Here is a 21,358-nt window from a genome sequence, read left to right as displayed (position 1 = left end):
TTGTCTAATGTGTCATTTAAAGCCAGTGTTTCCTTATTGATTTTCTCTCTGAATGATTTGTCCCTTAATGTAAGTGGGGTGTTAAAGTCCCCTATTATTACTGTGTTACTGTCAATTTCTCCCTTTATGTCCATTAATATTTGCTTTATGTATTGAAGTGCTCATATGTTGGGTGCATATATATTTACAATTGTTATGTCTTCTTCTTATATTGATCCCATGATCATTATGTAATGTTCTTCTTTGTCTCTTATAACAGTCTTATTTTAACATCTATTTTGTCTGAGACAAGTATTGCTACTCCAGCATTCTTTTGATTTCCATTTGCATGGAATATCTTTTTCCACCTCCTTACTTGCAGTCTGTGTGTGTCTTTAGATCTGAAGTGAGTCTCTTGTAAGCAACACATATATGGGTCTTGTTTTTATATCCATTCAATCACTCTGTCTTTTGATTGGAGCATTAAGTCCATTTACATTTAAAGTAATTATTGATATGTATGTTCTTATTGCCATTTTCTTAATTGTTTTGGGGGTTTTATAGGTCTTTTTTGTTTCTTCTTCTTGTATTCTCTTCTCTTGTGATTTCATGACTATCTTTAGTGTTATGTCTGGATTCCTTTTTCTTTTCTGTGTAATATCTATTATAGATTTTTGGTTTGTGGTTGCCATGAGGTTTTTATATAACAAACTATATATATATGGGATTGTTTTAAGTTGCTTATCTCTTAATTTCAAAAGCATTTTTAACAACCCTGCCTTTGTACTCTTCTCCCCTCACATTTACTGTTTTTGATAGTGTGATTTACATCTAATTGTTTTGTATATCACTTAACTTCTTATTGTGAATACAGATGATTTTACTACTTTTAACCTTCCTACTAGATTTGTGCATGGATGATTTCTTACCTTTACTGTATGTTTGCTTTTACTGATGAGATTTTTCCTTTCATAATTTTCATGTTTCTAGTTGTGGTCTTTTCTTTTTCACTTAGACAAGTTCCTTTAACTTTTCTTGTAAAGCTGGTTGTAGTGCTGAACTGTTTTAGCTTTTGCTTGTCTGTAAAGCTTTTGATTTCTCCATGAAATCTGAAGGAGAGCCTTGCTGAGTAGAGTATTCTTGATTATAGGTTTTTCCCTTTCATCACTTTAAATATATCATGCCATTCTCTTCAGGCCTGCAGTTTCTGCTGAAAAATCAGCTGATAGCCTTATGGGAGTTCCCTTGTATGCTATTTGTTTCTTTTCCCTTGCTGCTTTTAATATTCTGTTTATCTTTAATTTTTGTCATTTTGATTACAATGTGTCTTGGTGTAGTTCTCTTTGGGTTAATCCTATATGGAACTCTCTGTGCTTCCTGGACTTGTATGACTGTTTCCTTTCCCAGGTTAGGGAAGTTTTCAGCTATTAAATATGTTCTCAGCCCCTTCTCTCTCTCTTCGCCTACTGGGACCCCTATAATTCAAATATTAGTGTGTTTGATGTTGTCCTAGAGGTGTCTTAAACTGTCTTCATTTCTTTTCATTCTTTTTTATTGTTTCTGTCTAGCATCAGTGGTTTCCACTACTCTGTCTTCCATCTTGCTGATCTGCTCCTCTGTATCATTTAGTCTACTGTCAATTCCTTTCAGTGTATTTTTCATTTCAGTTATTGTATTCTTCATCTCTGTTTTATTGTTATTTATATTTTCTAACTCTTTGTTAAAAACTTCCAACTTCTCACTCTGTGCATACATTCTCCTCCCAAGTTATTTGATCATCTTTTATAATCACTACTCTGAACTCTTTCTTTGGTAGATTGCCTATCTCCATTTCACTTAGTTCTTCTGGGGTTTTATCTTTTTCCTTCATTTGGAACATGTTCCTCTGCCACCTCATTTTGCCTAAGTTGCTGTTTTTCTTTTTATGTATCTGGTAGGTTGTTTACATTTCCCAACCTTGGAAAAGTGGCTTTTTGTAGGAGACGTCCTATGCATCCTTATGCATCCTTCCACTCTCATCACTTGAGCTATATGCTCTAGGGATTCCTCCTGTGAGAGCTGCATGTGTTCTTCTGCTGGTTGTGGGGGGGAGCAGGTCCACAAGCTGTGGAGCTGTTGTTTTCTTATGACTGGTGTCTGCCCCCTGGTAGTCGAGTCTTGTCTAGAAGCTAGAGACTCTAGGGCTGTTGCTCACCCACTAATCAGAAAGCCATTTCCTGGGGCTACTGCTGGCCTACTAGCAGGCAGAGCTGGGTCCTGGAGTCTGATTGCAGCACCCAGGGATCCCTGAGTTGGTGTTAGATCACTGGTGAGTAGGGCATGTTTCTGACACAGTTGGGTGTGGGTTCTGGGGTGTCCTGAAGCTTGTGGTGGCCTGCTAGTGTGTAGGGCCAGGGCCCAAACTATCTCAGTGCAGGATCTGGCCTGCTGGTTGAAGGGGAGACAGGCCCAGAGACTGTGGAGCTGTTGTTTTCTCACAACTGGTGTCTGCCCCCTGGTAGGTGAGGCTTGTCTAGAAGCTAATGCAGGCTCTCTGGAGGGTGGAGCTATGTATATAAGCCTGATTTTTACATAATGGTATGATATTGTGGTTTATAATAAATATATATTTTGTCATCATCCTCATTTCTGGCATGGGGCTCCTGAAACCCTTGTAATTTCCTGAGTGATAGGGGTGTCTTTTATTTTAATGAGGAGACTCTGTGTGGGCTCCTGGACAGCTCCTGGATGAATGGCCATTCACCAGAAAGACCAAACCATTATTTGAAGCTTAGAATTTTCAGCCCCACCCCTTATTTTCTTGAGAAGGGAGAAGAGCTGAGAATGGAGTTAATAGTCCATCATGCCTGTGTGATAACTCCTCCATAAAAATCCCAAAAGTATGGGGTTTGGAAAGCTTCCAGTTCTGTGAACATCCATACACTGAGAGGGTGATGCACCTTCCACAGGAGCAGAAGCTTTTGTACTCAGGACCCTCCCAGACCTTGTCCTTTGTATCTCTTTATCTGGTTGTTCATCTGTATTCTTCATCATATCCTTTAATAAACTGGTAAAGGTAAAGTGTTTCCCTGAGGTCTGTGAGCTGCTCAGCAAATTATGAAATCCAATGAGGAGCAGGTAATGGGAAGCTCTCATTTGTAGCCAAGTCTGACAGAAGTTGTGGGTAACTTGGGACTTCCCTGGTGACACAGTGGTTAAGAATCCGCCTGCCAATGTAGGGGAGATGGGTTTGAGCCCTGGTCTGGGAAGATCTCACATGCCACAGAGCAACTAAGCCCATGCACCACAACTACTGAGCCTGCGCTCTAGAGCCTGTGAGCCACAACTACTGAGCCCATGTGCCACAACTACTGAAGCCTGCATACCTAGAGCCCATGCTCCACAACAAGAGAAGCCACCCCAATGAGAAGCCTGCACACTGCAACGAAGAGTAGCCCCCACTTGCTGCAACTAGAGAAAGCCCATGCGCAGCAATGAAGACCCAATGGAGCCAAAAAAAAAAAAGAAGTTGTGAATAACTTGGGAATCTACTATTTGCCATTGGCATCTGAAGTGGGGTGGGAACAGTCTTATGGGACTGAGCCATTAAATTAAAATTTTGAGTTAAATTATAGGACACCAGCTGGTGTTGTGGAGAATTGCTTGGTGTTGGGAAAAAAAGACCCACATAGTTGGTGACCAGAAGTGTCAGAAGTGAAGTGTCCTGTCTGAGGAGTAAGAGGGACACATAGAAGGAAGACTGTTAAGTTTTTCTAACGCAATGGTTGTAAGTTTCAGTTAAGTATTACCAGTTTAAATTCACTCATCAAAAAGCAGTTTGTAGTGGGTATGAACAGTAAGAATGTGTTATGTCTTTAAATGAATCTAACTCCTTTTGCAAGGCCAATATTAGAGTAAGACCAGTGAGACAATTGTTTTAAGAGCAAAAATTAAGCAGAAATCAAATAACTCGGTAATCAAGTTAAATAATATTTTATTGCAATATTCTTTTAAAAATCAAAATTACTACAAAACATTTTGATAAAACATCAAAATTTTAAACAAAGATAATATTCAGAGAGTTCCATGTCAAGCCATATGAGACTGTGAAGTAAAAGAAAAAATGTCCTTATATACGTGTTTTTTGTTTGTAATGGTTAGCTTTTATTATAGAATATTAAGGTAGTTGAAAAAATATTGAAAATTTAAAAAATAGATGTATTAAACCAACAATATTATTTTAGGTTTAAATATTTTATTTATACCAAAACAAAATGTATTACCTTTTTACTTTCTTGGCTTTAATGAAAGCAAACTCATAGTACTTTCAAAATTAACTTCTTTATCTTCTTTTCAATTGAGAGAATTGACATTTTTGACACTTTTTTAAAATAAGTAAACATCTTCAGTAATTTTTAATTAACTTCAGCTTACTGAAACTTCTTTTGCAGGGTAACAAGGTACCATTTGTTTTACTATGTCAATTTTTAAGTTTTCAAATTTTCATATTTTGTTTATCAAGAGTTTTGCATGAATTTTTTAAAATTATTTTTTAAATTTATTTAATTTATTTTATTTTTGGCTGTGTTGGGTCTTCATCGCTGTGCGCAGGCTTTCTCTAGTTGCGGCGAGCAGGGGCTACTCTTCATTGTGGTGCGTGGGCTTCTCATTGCGGTGGCTTCTCTTGTTGTGGAGCACAGGTTCTAGGCACACGGGCTTCAGTAGTTGCAGCACACGGGCTCAGTAGTTGTGACTCTCAGGCTCTAGAGCACAGGCTCAGTAGTTGGGGCACATGGGCTTAGTTGCTCCACGGCATGTGGGATCTTCCTGAACCAGAGCTCAAACCTGTGTCTCCTGCCTTGGCAGGCGGATTCTTAACCACTGTGCCACCAGGGAAGCCCTGCATGAATTTAAAAAAAAAATACTGCATTAAAATAAATTTATCTATTACTTAGTTTTTGGTGTGTCATTAAATTTTGCACCATACCAAGTGTCACATCCCATGCTCCAGCCATAGAAAATCATTTGTCCACACCTAAGCATGACAAGAGTTAAGCTTCTGAGTCTTTGTCCATGCAGTACCCTCTGACTGAAAACTCTTCTCTGCTCTGTTTTTGCCTTTGGTAACAAATTCTACCTAGTACCCACTCCTTTTAGGAAACTTCCTGAACACCACTCTTAAGAAAAACTGATCACTCCCTTCCTCAGGCCCCACTAAATCTTGTACATGCTTCTATCAGATTACTTATCATCTGTCTACTCCAAATGTATTCATTGCTACACACTCAAGGGTAGGAACTGTCTCATACAATTTTGTAACATTTGTGCCAGCACAGGCACTCAGGAACACTTCATAAATATTGAATGAAGGGAGGGAAAGAAAAAGGGGGAGGAAATGAGGGAGAGAAGGGTATAAGAGAAGAAAGTTGTCTAATAAATATGGGGATATATGTATACATATAGCTGATTCACTTTGTTGTACAGTAGAAACTAACACAACATTGTAAAGCATTTATACTCCAATAAAGATGTGAAAAAAAAAATGTTGCATACCTGGTCCTGGGTTGATTTAAGGCTGAGGAAATATTGGTTTGTTATATTATAGTTTGATAAAGGGAGTGGCTGGGGCATATAGACTCAAGATTGGTTGGTTTGCATATGAAATGCATGCTGCAGGCTATCTCTAAGAATTGGCTATTCCTGAGAGGAGCAGTCTCTACCTAGCCAGAGAGGCCACAAATTGACCCTGCAATGAATGTATGCCAAATAGACAAATGCAGAATCTAGGAAAGCACAGAACAGGGAGAAATTTGCTGATTCATAAAATTGAAAATTCAGAATTAGCCTCAATATCAGGTGAGGTTTGATTCAACAGTTCAAGTGATCTCATCAAGGGCTCAACTTTACCTTCTCATTTCTATCTTCCCTGATAAGCTCTATACAGAGACTTCCCAACTGTGCCACTCAATATAGCAAAATGACGTTATACATCTCCAGATCTCTCATCTCCATGGGAAGCTAAGATGTCAAGGGGAAGAGTGAAAGTTTCTTTCTTAGAAGTTTCAACAAATACCTTCTTCTGTTTCATTGGCTCTGAATGAGTTATGTGCCTGTCTCTGAACCAACCTTGTAGCAAGAGAATGGAATATAGGGATAGGCTTGCACATATCATACCCCACTCCTAGAGCTTGTGGTCAAGTCAACCTTACTTGGACTGTGAAGATGGGAAACGTAGTGATTTCTAGAAGAAAATCTATAAACCCAGGAAGAGGACATGAATTCTGGCATACAAAAAGAAAATGCCTGTTAGAGTTTTTCCTATTTCTGGTACCAGTACATATATCACAGTAGCAAAAGATGCCAGATTCCCCTTTCTTTCAGGACAGAAAAGCATGGCTTTATCTGGCAGTAACTCAAATAATCTGGGAATGTTTAGAAAACACACACACAATTTATTAATGTATATTTTAACAAGTAGAGAAGACAGATATTACCAATACCATTTTGGTTAAAATGAAACGTTACTCTTACTAAAGCAGTCTTTCACATCTTGGTCCACATCAAAAGTGCTAAAATTTTATCAAATTATGGTTTTCTCCAGATATATGCCCAGGAATGGGATTGCAGGATCATATGGTAGTTTTTTTTTTTTTTTTAAGGGACCTCCATACTGTTCTCCATAATGGCTGTACCAGTTTACATTCCCAACAATGGGAATGTTTCCTTTTTCTCCACACCCTCTCCAGCATTTATTATTTGTAGACTTTTTGATGATGGCCATTCTGACCAGTGTGAGGTGATACCTCACTGTAGTTTTGATTTGTATTTCTCTAATAATTAGTGATGTTGAGCATGTTTTCATGTACTTTTTGACCATCTGTATGTCTTCTTTGAAGAAATGTCTATTTAGATCTTCTGCTCATTTTTTGATTGAGTTGTTTGTTTTTTCAATATTGAGCTGTATAAGCTGTTTGTATATTTTGGAGATTAATCTCTTGTCGGTCTCATTGTTTTAAATATTTTCTCCCATTCTGTAGCTTGTCTTTTCATTTTGTTTATGGTTACCTTTGCTGTGCAAAAGCTTTTAAGTTTAATTAGGTTCCATTTGTTTATTTTTGTTTTTATTTCCATTATTCTAGGAGACAAATCCAAAAGAATATTGCTGCGATTTATGTCAAGGAGTATTCTGCCTATGTTTTCCTCTAGGAGTTTTATAGTATCTGGCTTTACATTTAGGTCGTTAATCCATTTTGAGTTTAGTTTTGTGCATGATGCTAGAGAATGTTCTAATTTTATTCTTTTACATGTAGCTGTCCAGTTTTCTCAACACCACTTATTGAAGAGACTGTCTTTTCTCCATTGTATATTCTTGCCTCCTTTGTCATAGATTAGTTGACCATAGGTGTGTGGGTTTATTTCTGGGCTTTCTACCCTGTTGCGTTTTTGTGCACCCAATGTTCATAGCAGCACTATTTACAATAGCCAAGACATGGAAGCAACATAAGTGTCTATCAACAGATGAATGGATAAAGAAGATGTTGTATATACACAATAGAATATTACTCAGCCATAAAAAAGTGAAATAATGCTATATGTATCGACATGGATGGACCAAGAAATTATCATACTAAGTAAGCCAGACAGAGAAAGATAAATATCATATGATATTGTTTATATGTGGAATCTAAAAAAAATGATACAAATGAACTTATTTACAAAACAGAAATAGACTCACAGACATAGAAAACAAACTGATGGTTACCAAAGGGGAAAGGGAGGGAAGGATAAATTAGGAGTTTGTGATTAAAATATAAACACTACTATATATAAAATAGATAACCAACAAGGACCAATTGCATACACAGGGAACTATACTTAGTATCTTATAATAACTTATAATGAAAGGGACTGTAAAAAGGGAATGTATATATATATTCAATTTTATATATATATATAATTGAATCACTTTGCTGTACACCTGAAACTAACACAACATTGTAAATCAACAATATTTCAATAAAAATTTTTTTAAGCACTAACATTTTAGCAGTCCACTTGGAGTAAACTGGAAGATATTTAGAGGCATTTATGTGGGACTTGGTGAAAAACCTTAACTCTATTTTTTTCTATATTACATAATTGATAAGAAATAAGAATACAAAGCATTAGTGAATAAGTCTGTCCATGCTTTCAAATCAGATATTTTCCAAATAACTTTACTGTGAAACATGAGCTTAGTTCTGTAGCCATAACTTTTGTTTTAAATCAGGTTGTATATTTAAATGCCTACCCACAATTCTCAACAAAGGAGAGACAACCTCTTTAAATCCTTAATGGTTGACATCAACCAGAAATGCTATTTGTACTAGTTATTTTTTTTTTTAATTTAAACCATTTTTACAACCATTCAAAATTTTACAACAAATAATATTATATTTAAAGGATATAACAAATCTTCCCTTTCTTTTGTCAACAAATATAATGTTGAAAGTTCTTGATAAATGTGAATAGATTTGAATCCAATCAAACTTTTTATATGAATTATTTTAAAATAATGATGAAATTTTGATGAATGCACATGCTTTATTGGAGCAGTCACCCTGAAGCTCACTTGGATGCCATTAAAGAGTATACGTGACACAAAGGGATGGAAGAATCTGACAAATATATATAAGGACAGAGATTCTTTGCTGCTACAGCCAAGAGCTCTGCTTTGTAGAGTCTCTCTCCCTTCTCCACTTCCCACCCATGGATACCATGGCAAAACCTTGGGTGAGGTACAGTGACACTTGAGCATGCCTCCAGCAGATTTAGGTGTCCCTTGTCCATAATGGGCAGTGGGACATTCTCCACTTGGTTACTAAAATGGATATCCAGAGGACCATCCTCCTTGGCCTTGCACGAGGGGCAGAGCAACAGGTGCTAAGTAAATCAGAGGAAACTATGGGACTTGCTCTCAGAAGTGTCCCTGACAAGACAACCCCTAGTTTGAGGCCATTCATCACCATGCCTAGGGCTGAGGTACACCTGGAATCTATTCATGAATACCTATTAGGGACCTTTGCCCTAAAAGTACAATTACAATGCCAAATGTTAAGAACAACCTACATTATATCTTCCTAAATCCTGCTAACAAATAAAATAGTAACACTGGGGGAGATGGTACTTATGGCAAAGATTGCTAGTGTTCCACATCATCTATTTTCTCCTTTAAGAATAATTGAACCTGAATCCTTGATTTTTATCTGGGCACAAAACTCATTTTCCAACTTCCCTCTGTGGCTATGATTTTGTCCCTTAACTTTCACTTAAAAAACTGGATGTCTCCTAAGGACATAGTTTCCTCTGGAGTCCTCTCAAAAGAAGTCTCTTTCTTTTCTCCTATTGGATCTGAAGGTGATACATGCCATCCTTGCTCCTTATTGCTGCTGCCAGATCATTATTCCTCTCTTCTTTCTAAAAATCCAGCTCCGTTGAAGGACTTGCCTTACATCTATTATTTCCATTTATTGCAGTCATTTACCATATTCCTGGTCATTTCTCATTCATTAGAGATTTTAGCCCCTGACTTTCTGCCCATCTCTTTACCTACATTCTTATCACTATTTTTGGTGATTTCAGTATGCACATAGAGAATTAATCTAAACCTTGGCCTCACTGGTCCTTGCACACATTGTCTCCATGGTCCTGTTTCCAACACATGAGGCAGCCACTAACAGTCATGCAGTCTGTGAAATACACATTAGTGAGGTTACAATAAACACTACATCCTACAATGAGACTACAGTAGTCCTCCAAGAGACAGACAGAAGCTGGTCCTTCATAATGCTGATGAACTGCCAAACTAAACAGCTCTGGAATCATCTAACCTTGGACTTTGCTTTGTAAAATCATAAATTTCCTTATAGTTTGAGCCATTTAGAGTTGGTCTTTTCCTTAATTGTACCCAAAGGTATCCTAAATAGTACAAGCACAGGTGTAACAGATGTATATCACCTATTATTAAGTAATGTCCAGATTTGCATCAAAACAGATCAAAACATCTACAAGGAGAATGAAGGATTGGAAGGAGAAGTAGTGCATTAATCTAAGTGAAACAGTGATGGGTTTGGGATAGTATGGTGACAGCAGAAATGGAAAGAAGGGAACAGAATGAAAAATTATTTAGAGGTAAAATCTATAAGACAACTGTGATTGATTGGACTTCTGTGTGAAAAACAGGGTTTACTCAAAGATGAATGCCAAGTTTCTAGCTTGAACTCCTAGGAGGAGGATGTTATTATTTGTTGACCTCTTGAACAGTTGAGGAAGACCAGGTTTGCAGTAGATCAAGAGTTCAATTTTAGATGCACTGAATTTGAGGTGTCTGTGAAACATTTGAACAGAACAGAGGAGAAATCTGGGCAAGAGATTGAATTTTGAGAGTCAGTATATATTCAATAGATAGTAATTGAAGACGTTGAAACGTCTGAGCATCTGGGTAGAAAGTATAGACCTGTAGCTTCCAAACTTTACTGTGCATGAGAATCACCTGAAGAACTTATTTAAAACACAGATTGCTGGACCTCACCCCAGAGGTACTGATTCAGTGGGTGTGATGATTAGTTTTATATGTCAACTTGGCTAGGCTCTAGTACCTGTTATTTAATCAAACACTAACTTAGGGGTTTCTGTGAAGGTATTTTCTGGATGTTGTCAACATCTATAATCAGTTGACTTTAAGTAAGGGAAATAACCCTCAATAAAATGAGTGGGCCTCATCCAATCAGTTGAAAGACCTTAAGGGCAAAAACTGAGATTCCCCAGAGAAGAAATTCTATCTGAAGACTGAAGCATCAATTCCTGCCTGAGTTTCTCACCTGCCCCCGCACTAGAAATTCTGGACTTGCCAGTCTCCACAATTGCATGAGCGAATTCTTTAAGAAAATACATACCCTGTTGGTCTTGGTTTTCTGGAGAACCCTGATAAGTATGGTAGGTCTGAGGCAGGGCCCCAGAATTTGTAAATATTTCTAACAGTTTCACAAGTAATATTGATGCTGCTGGCTCAGGGGCTACACTTTGAGAACCACTGATGTAGAACAAAAAGATCACAGTGCTGAGTCTTAAAAAAATTTGACATTTAAAAGATGGGAAAAGATGCCAGGAACTGGCAAAAGAGAGAGAAAAGCAATGGTCAGATATAGGACAGTGAATCAAGAGTGTGACCAGAGAAGCCAAATGAAGAATGTAAGAAAGGGGACTTCCCTGGTGGCACAGTGGTTAAGGATCTGCCTGCCAATGCAGGGGACGTGGGTTCTATCCCTGGTCTGGGAAGATCCCACATGCCACGGAGCAACTAAGCCCATGCTCCACAACTACTGAGCTTGTTCTCTAGAGCCCACGAGCCACAACTACTGAGGTGCAAGTGCTTAGACGCCATGCTCCACAACAAGAGAAGCCACTGCAATGACAAGCCCGTGCACCACAACTAGAGAAAGCCTGTGCACAGCAACAAAGACCAAATGCAGCCAAAAATAAATAAGTAAATATATAAATTTATATTAAAAAAAAAAGAATGTAAGAAAGGAGTGGTCACCTGGTTTGGATAATATTGAAAGCTCAAGTGAGATAAAGAATGGGGAGTTGAGTCAGGCAGAGTCAGAGAGGAAAAAGTCAGAAAGCTTTGGCTGTGAAAGGCATTGAGGGGAGATGGACATCTAGAAATTATTCATTTATTCAGTCACTTTTATGTATTAATTTTAAATGGTAGAGAGTAGACCACATTTATGTAATGATGCAAAGTAGCATATATAAAGACTGTGGTTGAAAATACAGGAAAAGAGATAGCTTGTGTGTGTCTGAAAAAGCGGAAGGAATGAGATCAACACCAAGAGGATACAGGAAAATATTCTCTTTTAATAAAAGTTCGGACTACCTCTGGACTGTTTATTGAAATGATATGCTGAACTATACAGAATTGCCAATATTTAAGCACTTTTTACTTTTAAGTAAAACAATTTCATAGGTTCAAGTAATAATTAAATATAATAACTGGCTTTTATTGAGTACTATATGACAGTTAATTCTGATATTTAATATTTAATCTTTACAACAACCCTGTGAAGTATTATCCATTCTGCATAAAAAGAATATGAGTCACTGAGAAATTAGATATTTTATCCAAAATTATAGAGTTGGCAATTGGAGAATCTAAATTTAAAATCAAATATTCTTATTACAGACCCTGGACACTTAATCACTGCTCGATATATGATCACACTGTCCTTGTTCTAAAGGGAAGAAAATAGGAAAAGAATAAGTGTAGATATGTAAATCTGGTGTCCAGAAGTTCAATAAGTTACTGTCTGGTGGCTTCTAATTCCTTAAAGTTAAGGTTATCCACTGAACATAAAGGGTGAGGCAAAGGAAGGTCAGAGCTTTCCTGTGGGAAACCTCTTGAAATCATGTGTATCAGTTTTCTAGGGCTGCTTTAACAAGTAATCACAAGTTGGGTGACTTCATACAACAAAAATTTATTCTCTCACAATTCAGGAATCCAGAAGTCTGACATCAGGGTGTCAACAGGGCTAGTTCTTTCTGGAGGTTGAAAGAGAATCTGTTCCATGCCTTTCTCGTAGCTTCTGATAGTTACCAACAAGGGTGTTCCTTGGTTTATAGCTGTATCACTCCACTCTCTGCCTCCATCGTCACATGTTTTTCCCTATGTGTATTCTCATCTCCAAATCTCGCACTCTCATAAAGACACCAGTCATTGGATTTAGGGTCCACCTTAATCCAGTATAACCTCATCTTAACTTGATTAAATCTGCAAACACTCTATTTCCAAAAAATGTTACATTCGCAAGTAACTGTCAGGACTTCAACATATCTTTTTGAGAGACACAGTTCAACCCACAGCACATGGTTTTGAAGAATGGAAGAGTGTGCAGGCTAAAGAACCAAAGTAATATTGTCAAGTGCTGTTGAGAGCCAAGATGGGGCTGTGAATTTAAAGTAACACCAATCTGCCTGGGAACAAGAGTGAAATGGTGGTCATAGAATATGAGCTGGGAAAGAACAGATGAGAGAGGAGAAATTGGAAAGGGCACTGGACTACAAGTCCTGAGAATGAAAAAGAACTTGCAGCAAGCTAGAAGGTTTTGGAATTGTAGTCACTGAGTTGGTGTTTGAATTCATTATCATGGAGGAACAGGGTGGCTTAGCCCAGAAGAATATTGTGGGACAGAATGGGTGTTTGAGGTGAAGTGGAAGAGGTGGAACTGGTTATGAGGACACAGAACTAAGTGGTCAAAGCTTTCAGGGATTCTCCACCTAGACACCAAAGTTACCTGGAAAGTTCCTAGAACAATCAAGTGTAGAGAGAAAATGAGCCAGTGAATGTGACAGAGAAGAGTAATGAAAAGTAACGAAAAACGACACTGGGTTTTGGCCAGTGGATTAGTTTCAAAGATGCAGTTGTTTTTTTTGTTTTTTGTTTTTAATAAAAGAATGAAGAAGCAACGATCTGGAAACAGCATAGGGAGCAAAGAGGACTCTAAACGAAACAACTGATCCCAACTCCCATAGGAGGGCACCAGAATACATAGCAAATATGTATGAATTGAAACATTTGTCATTCTGTTTATTTGCAGAATCATTAAAAGAAACATTAGATCTGGGTCAGGATGCAAATCATCTTTAATGGGAAAGAGAATCAGCCAGATGGTATGGTTACCTCAGGGAATGCAAGGCCAAGCCAAGTCCACTCCTACTGCAGTGTGTACTGTGCAGCCAAAGGAAAAGAATCACAGAACACACACTTGGCTACCAGGGCCCACACCTATGGTTTGGGAACAGTGCTCAAATAAGTGGGGAATGAATTATAAGCTGGGCAGATTGATGTTCATTTTATCTTAACATTTTTATTCAAAAGGTACCCAGGAAGACTTTGGAAGATATAAAGATACTGATTTTCAATATCAATCAAGATGGCAGAGTAGGAAGACCCTGAGCTCACCTTCCTCTACAAACTCATCAAAACTACAATTACATATAGAGTAATTCTCTTTGAGAATGACCAGAGGACTAGCAGAATGGCTCTTCTACAACCAAGGTTATAAAGAAAGAACCACACAGAGTATGGAAGGAGGGGAGGAGAAGAAATCTAGTCAGGACCCACACTAATGTTTGGTGACCCAGAAGAAGAGGGGGATATAATGGGCTCAGGGATCCTCCCTAGGTAGGATGAGCCTCCTTGGCTGGTTTGAAAACCAGTGGGGCTTACCAGATGGTTGTAGGAAACCAAGACTCTGCTCTTGAAGAACATGCATACAGACTTGCTTGCTCTGAGTCCCAGCACAAAGGCAGCAGATTGGTGCTCTAGCCAGCCTGCCAGGACCACCCCAGCATGCCCCCGGCCCACACCAACCTCCTACTACAGGCTGTCCTGCTGTGGCACTGCTTCCTGCCAAGGTGTAGACCACCATCACCCTGGGGAGAAGTGGAACTAGCTCAGAACTATGGCTCCAGCCTCTTGGGCCCTGGCCTGCCCCCAGCCAAGTCAGAGACCACCACTGACCCTGAGAGAAGCCCCTGCTTGCACCAGACTCGAGCTCTAGGCCCCTCAAACTCCAGCCCTACCCTCCACCAAACCACTGGTTGCCAGTACACCCTGGGAAAGACAATCCATGCTTCAGATCCAAGTCTCTAACCAAAACAACTGGGCAGCTACAAACCGCATGAGGATGCTCTCACACAAGGACACACCTTCTGGACCAGGATAGGTAACTGTTTTGCCTAATTTCATAGATAAAAATAGAGAAAGTCAAACAAAATGAGAGACAGAGGAATATGTTCCAAAGGAAAGAACAAGATAAAACCCCAGGGGTGGGTGGGAACATAATGAAATGGAGATAGGTAATTTACCTGATAAAGACTTCATAGCAGTAGTAACAAAAATGTTTACTGAATTTGGGAAAACAATAGAGGAACACAGTGAGAACTTCATCAAAGAACTAGAAAATATAAAAAAGAACCAATCATAAATGAAAAATACAATAACTGAAAGTAAAAGTACACTAGAAGGAATTAACAGCAGATTAGGTGAAACAGAAGAACACGTAAGAAACCTGGGGGACAGAATAGTGGAAATCACCCAATCAGAATGGCATAGAGAAGACAAATTAATTAGGATAGTTTAAGGAACCTCTAGGACAGAATCAAGTTACAAATATTTGCATTATAGGGGACGCAGAAGGAGAAGAGAGAGAGAAAGGGGCAGAAAATGTATTTGATGACATTATGGCTGAAAACTTTTCTAACCTGAAGAAGAAAACAGATATCCAAGGCCAGGAAGCACAGAGAGTCCCAAACAACATGAATTCAAAGAGATCCACAAAAAGACATATCATAATTAAAAAGGCAATGTTATAAATAAAGACAGAATTTTAATAGCAGCAAGAGAAAAACAAAGAGTCACATACAAGGGAATCCCCATAAGGTTATCAGTTGATTTTTCAGCAGAAACTTTGCAGGCCAGAAGGGAGGGGCATGACATATTTAAAGTGCTGAAAGGAAAAAACCCACAACCAAGGATACTCTACCAGGCAAGGTTATCATTCAGAATTGAAGGAGAGATAAAGAGTTCCCAGAAAAGCAAAAAATAAAAGAGTATATTATTACTAAGTCATCCCTACAAGAATGTTAAAGGGTCTTCTTTAAGTGAAAAAGAAAAGGCTATGAAACAAAAAAATAAGAAAATATATGAAGAAAAAAATCTCACTGATAAATGTCAATATATAGGAAATTCAACAGATAAACCACTTAAGTTAGTATCAAGGTTAAAAGACAAAAATTGTAAAATCAACTATAACTGCAATCAGCAGCTAAAGGATACACATAAAATGTAAAATATTACACCAAAACGTAAAACATGGAGGGGAAAGTAAAAAATATAGAGCTTTTAGAAAGTGTTTGAACTTAAATGACTATTTATTTAAAACAAGTAGTTATATTTATAGGTCAAAATATATGAACCCATGGTAACCACAAATCAAAAACCTACAATAGATACACAAAAACAAAGAGAAAGGAATCCAAACATAAAACCAAAAAAAATCATCAAACCACAGGGAAAACACTAAAAGAAGAAGAAAAGAGAACTACAAAAACAACAAGAACACAAGTAACAAAATAGCAATAAGTACATACCTATCAATAATCACTTTAAATGTCAATGGACTAAATGCTCAAATCAAAAGACATAGGGTGACTGAATGGATAAAAAAAAACAAGACCCATCTATATGCTGGCTACAAGAGAGTCACTTCAAACTAAAGACACATACAGACTGAAAGGACAGAAAAAAATATTTCATGCAAAAGAAAATGAAAAGAAATCTGGGTAGTAATACACATATTGGACAAAACAGACTTTTTAAAAAGTCTTAAAACAAAAGACAAAGAAGGGCATTATATAATGATAAAGGGGTCAATTCAAGAAGAGGATATAACATTCATAAACATATATGCACCTAATATAGGAGCACCTAAATATAAAGAAAATATTAACAGACATAAATGGAGAAATTGACAGTAATACAAATATCCACCTACATCAATGGATAGATCATCCAGACAGAAAATCAATATGGAAAGAGTGGCTTTAAATGATATTTTAGACTAGATGGACTTAATACATATCCATTGAACATTCCATCTGAAAACAGCAGAATACACATTCTTTTCAAATGCACATGGAACTTTCTCCAGAATAGATAATATGCTAGGCTACAAAACAGTTGTCAATAAATTTAAGATGATTGAAATTTATACCAAGCATTTTTTCCGACTACAATAATTAGAAACTAAAAATCAATAACAGGAAGAAACCTGGGGAAAAGACACAAACACATGGAGACTAAGCAACATGCTACTAAAAGACCAATGGGGCAAAAAAGGAAAAAAACAAAATAAAACTTTAAAAAAATACCTTGAGAAAAAATGAAAATAGAAACAAAACTTTACAAAATCTATGGGATGCAGCAAAAGCAGTTCTAAGAGGGAAGTTTATACAGATACAGACTCACTTCAACAAACAAGAAATATCTCAAATCCTTTCCATCTAATGGAATTAGAAAAAGAAGAACAAAGAAAGCCCAAAGTCAGCAGAAGAAAGGAAATATTAATAAAAAGATAAGAAAAAACAAATGGGACCTAATGAAACTTAAAAGCTTTTGCACAGCAAAGGAAACCATAAACAAGATGAAAAGACAACCCTCAGAATGGAAGAAAATATTTGCAAATGAAGCAACTGAAAAAGGATTAATCTCCAAAATATACAAGCAGCTCATGCAGCTCAATCATCAAAAAAGCAAACAACACAATCAAAAGTCCAAGTCTCTGGACTAACAGAGAACTTCAGGTCCCAGGGAATATTAATCAGTATGCAGACTCCCAAAAGTCCTCATCTCAATACCAAGACTGAGCTCCACCCAACTGCCTGCAAACTCCAGTGCTGGATGCCTCAGGCCAAGCATCCAGCAAGACAGGAACACATCCCCACTCATCAAAAAAAAAAAAAAAAAAAAAAAAAATGAGACCACAGAAAAACATGTTACAGACAAAGGAGCAAAGTACAAACCTACAACACCAAATAAATGAAGAGAAAATAGGCAACATACCTGAAAAAGAATTCAGATTGATGATACTAAAGATGATCCAGGATATGGGAAATAGAATGGAGGCACAGATCGAGAAAATACAAGAAATGTTTAACAAGGATGTAGAAAAACTAAAGAACAAACAAACAGTGATGAACAACACAATAACTGAAATGAAAAATACACTAGAAGAAATCAATAAAGGAATAACTGAGACAGAAGAACAAATAATGAGCCAGAAGACAGAATGATGGAAATAACTGCAGAAAGCAGAATAATGAAAAAAGAATGAAAAGATATGAGGAAGGTCTTAGAGACCTCTGTGACAACATTAAATGCATCAACATTTGAATTATAGGGGTCCAAGAAGAAGAGGAGAAGGAGAAAGGGTCTGAGAAAATATTTGAAGAGATTATAATTGAAAACTTCGCTAACATGGGAAAGGAAATAGTCACCCAAGTCCAGGAAGTGCAGAGAGTCCCATACAGGATAAACCTAAGGAGAAAAACACCAAGACACATACTAATCAAACTAACAAAAATTAAATTCAAAGAAAAAACCTTAAAAGCAGCAAAGGAAAAGCAAAAAATAACATACAAGGGAATCCCAATAAGTTATCAGCTGTTTTTTCAGCAGAAAGTCTGCAGGCCAGAAGGGAGGGGCAGGATATATTTAAAGTAATAAAAGGGAAGAACCTACAACAAAGATTACTCTACCCATCAAGGATCTCACTGGGATTTGACAGAGAAATCAAAAGCTTTACAGACAAGCAAAAGCTAAGAGAATTCAGCACCACCAAATCAGCTTTACAACAAATGCTAAAGGAACTTCTCTAGGCAGGAAACACAAGAGAAGAAGAAGAAAAGGACCTACAAAAACAGACCCAAAACAATAAAGAAAATGGTTATAGGAACATACATATTGATAATTACCTTAAATATAAATGGATTAAATGCTCCAACCAAAAGACACAGACTGGCTGAATGGATACAAAAACAAGACCCATATATATGCCGTCTACAAGAGACCCACCTTCAGACCCATAGACACATACAGACTGAAAGTGAGGAGAGGGAAAAAGATATTCCATGCAAATGGCAATCAAAAGAAAGCTGGAGTAGCAGTATTCATATCAGATAAACTAGACTTTAAAATAAAGACTATTACAAGAGATAAGGAAGGACACTATATAATGATCAAGGCATCAATCCAAGAAGAAGACATAATAATTATAAATATTTATGCACCCAGCATATGAGCACTTCAATACATAAGGCAAATGTTAATAGCCATAAAAGGGGAAATTGACAGTAATGCAAAAATAATGGGGGACTTTAACACCCCAATTACACCAATGGACAGATCATCTAGACAGAAAATAAATAAGGAAACACAAGCTTTAAATGAAATACACCAGATAGACTTAATAGATATTTATAGGAGATTCCATCAGAAAGCAGCAGAATACACTTTCTTCTCAAGTACACACAGATCATTCTCCAGGATAGATCACATCTTGGGTCACAAATCAAGCCTCAGTAAATTTAAGAAAATTGAAATCGTATCAAGCATCTTTTCCGACCAAAACGCTATGAGATTAGAAATCAATTATAGGAAAAAAAAATGCGAAAAACACAAACACATGGAGGCTAAACAATATGCTACTAAATAAACAAGAAGTCACTGAAGAAATCAAAGAGGAAATGAAAAAATACATAGAAACAAATGACAATGAAAACACGACAACCCAAAATCTATGGGATGCAGTAAAAGCAGTCCTAAGAGGGAAGTTTATAGCAATTAAATCTTACCTCAAGAAACAAGAAAAATCTCAAATAAACAAACTAACCTTACACCTAAATCAACTAGAGAAAGAAGAACAAACAAAACCCAAAGTTAGTAGAAGGAAAGAAATCATAAAGATCAGAACAGAAATAAATGAAATAGAGACAAAGAAAACAATAGCAAAAATCAATGAAACTAAAAGCTGGTTCTTTGAGAAGATAAACATAATTGATACACCTTTAGCCAGACTCATCAAGAAAAAAAGGGAGAGCACTCAAATCAATAAAATTAGAAATGAAAAAGGAGAAGTTACAACAGACACTGCAGAAATACAAAGCATCCTAAGAGACTACTACAAGCAACTCTATACCAATAAAATGGACAACCTGGAAGAAATGGACAAATTCTTAGAAAGGTATAACCTTCCAAGACTGAACCAGTAAGAAACAGAAAATATGAACAGACGAATCACAAGTAATGAAATTGAAACTGTGATTAAAAATCTTCCAACAAACAAAAGTCCAGGACCAGATGGCTTCACAGGTGAATTCTATCAAACATTTAGAGAAGAGCTAACACCCATCCTCCTCATACCCTTCCAAAATATTGCAGAGGAAAATCCTCTGCAATATCCTCTGCTTCACCTGTGAAGCCATCTTGTCCAGGACTTTTGTTTGTTGGAAGATTTTTAATTGCAGTTTCAATTTCATTACTTGTGATTGGTCTATTTATATTTTCTATTTCTTCCTGGTTCAGTCTTGGAAGGTTGTACTTTTCTAAGAATTTGTCCATTTCTTCCAGGTTGTCCATTTTATTGGCATATAGTTGCTTGTAGTAGTTTCTTATCATCTTTTGTATTTCTGTGGTGTCAGTTGTAACTTCTTTTTCATTTCTAATTTTATTGATTTGAGTGCTCTCCCTTTTTTTCTTGATGAGTCTGGCTAAAGGTTTATAGATACCACAAAAAAGAAAATTATAGACCATTATCACTGATGAATATATATGCAAAATTCCTCAACAAAATACTAGGAAACAGAATCCAACAACACATTAAAAGGATCATACACCATGATCAAGTGGGATTTATCCCAGGGATGCAAGCATTCTTTGATATATGCAAATCAATCAATGTGATACACCATATTAACAAATTAAAGAATAAAAACCATATGATTTCGATAGATGCAGAAAAAGCTTTTGACAAAATTCAACACCCATTTATGATAAAAAGAACTCTCCAGAAAGTAGGCATAGAGGGAACCTACCTCAACATAATAAAGGCCATATACGACAAACCCACAGCAAACATCATTCTCAGTGTTGAAAAACTGAAAGCATTTCCTCTAAAATCAGGAACAAGACAAGGATGTCCACTCTCGCAACTATTATTCAACATAGTTTTGGAAGTCCTAGCTATAGCAAACAGAGAAGAAAAAGAAAAGGAATCCAAAGAAGTAAAACTTCTTCTTTTCCTTGCAGATGACATGGTACTATACATAGAAAATTCTAAAGATGCCATCCAAAAACTACTAGAGCTAATCAATGAATTTGGTAAAGTTGAAGGATACAAAATTAATGCAAAGAAGTAGATTGCATTCCTATACACTAACAGTGAAATATCAGAAAGAGAAATTAAGGAAACAATTCCATTTCCATGGCAACAGAAAGAATAAAATACCTAGGAATAAACCCACCTAAGGAGGTAAAAGATCTGTACTCAGAAAACTATAAGACTGATGAAAGAAATCAAAGACGACACAAACAGATGGAGAGATATACCATGTTCTTGGACTGGAAGAATCAATATTGTGAAAATGACTATATTACCCAAAGCAATCTGCAGATTCAATGCAATCCCTATCAAATTACCAATGACATTTTTCACAGAATTAGAACAAAAAATTCTACAACATGTATGGAAACACAAAAGACCCTGAATAGCCAAAGCAATCTTGAGAAAGAAAAACGGAGCTG

General features: G+C 36.9%; 1 protein-coding gene across 4 annotated transcripts in view; it reads right to left on the bottom strand.

Annotated features, from left to right (window-relative positions):
• Positions 1-4,310: 4,310 nt before the first annotated feature.
• MSANTD4 (Myb/SANT DNA binding domain containing 4 with coiled-coils) overlaps positions 4,311-21,358 on the bottom strand; it is a 38,924-nt gene continuing 21,876 nt past the window's right edge. For all 4 annotated transcript variants that reach the window (XM_061202609.1, XM_061202611.1, XM_061202607.1 and 1 more), the window contains exon 4: positions 4,311-4,858. The gene's annotated coding sequence lies outside the window, so the exon portion shown is untranslated. The remainder of the gene's footprint in view (positions 4,859-21,358) is intronic.

This window comes from Eubalaena glacialis, chromosome 10 (genome assembly GCF_028564815.1).
Source record: "Eubalaena glacialis isolate mEubGla1 chromosome 10, mEubGla1.1.hap2.+ XY, whole genome shotgun sequence".
Lineage (NCBI taxonomy): Eukaryota > Metazoa > Chordata > Mammalia > Artiodactyla > Balaenidae > Eubalaena > Eubalaena glacialis.
Note: the sequence above shows the minus strand (reverse complement) of the source record. Positions and strands in the feature narration are given on the sequence as shown.